The following is a 723-nucleotide window of genomic DNA, read 5'->3' as shown; positions in this document are numbered from 1 at the left end:
CGTTTTTTTCGGGCTAAAAACGCCTTACTATACTATGACGTTTTTTTCGGGCTAAAAACGCCTTACTATACGATGTCGTTTTTTTCAGCTAAAAACGCCTGACTATACTATATCGTTTTTTTTCGGCTAAAAACGCCTTACAATACTATGTGTTTTTTTTCGGGATAAAAACGCCTTAATATACATGGTCGTTTTCTTCGGCTAAAAACGGCTTACTATACATGGTCGTTTTTTTCAGCAAAATCCGCCTTACGATACATGGTCGTTTTTTTTGGGCTAAAAACACCTGACTATACATGGTCGTTTTTTTCGGGCTAAAAACGCCTTACTATACATGGTCGTTTTCTTCAGCTAAAAATGGCTGACTATACATGGTCGTTTTTTTCAGCAAAATCCGCCTTACGATACATGGTCGTTTTTTTCGGCTCAAAACGTCTTACTATACATGGTTGTTTTTTTCGGGCTAAAATCGCCTTTCTATACTATGTCGTTTTTTTCGAGCTAAAATCGCCTTTCTATACTATGTCGTTTTTTTCGAGCTAAAATCGCCTTTCTATACTATGTCGTTTTTTTTCGGCTAAAATTGCCTTACTATACGATGTGGTCTTTTTCGGGCAAAAAACTCCTCCTATACTATGTCGTTTTTTTCGGCCAAAAATGCCTTACTAAACTATGTCGTTTTTTTTCAGGCTAAAAACGCCTCACGATACTATGTCGTTTTTT

Source organism: Hippocampus comes, unplaced genomic scaffold (genome assembly GCF_001891065.2).
Source record: "Hippocampus comes isolate QL1 unplaced genomic scaffold, H_comes_QL1_v1.1 scaffold185, whole genome shotgun sequence".
Classification (NCBI taxonomy): Eukaryota; Metazoa; Chordata; class Actinopteri; order Syngnathiformes; family Syngnathidae; genus Hippocampus; species Hippocampus comes.
Note: the sequence above shows the minus strand (reverse complement) of the source record.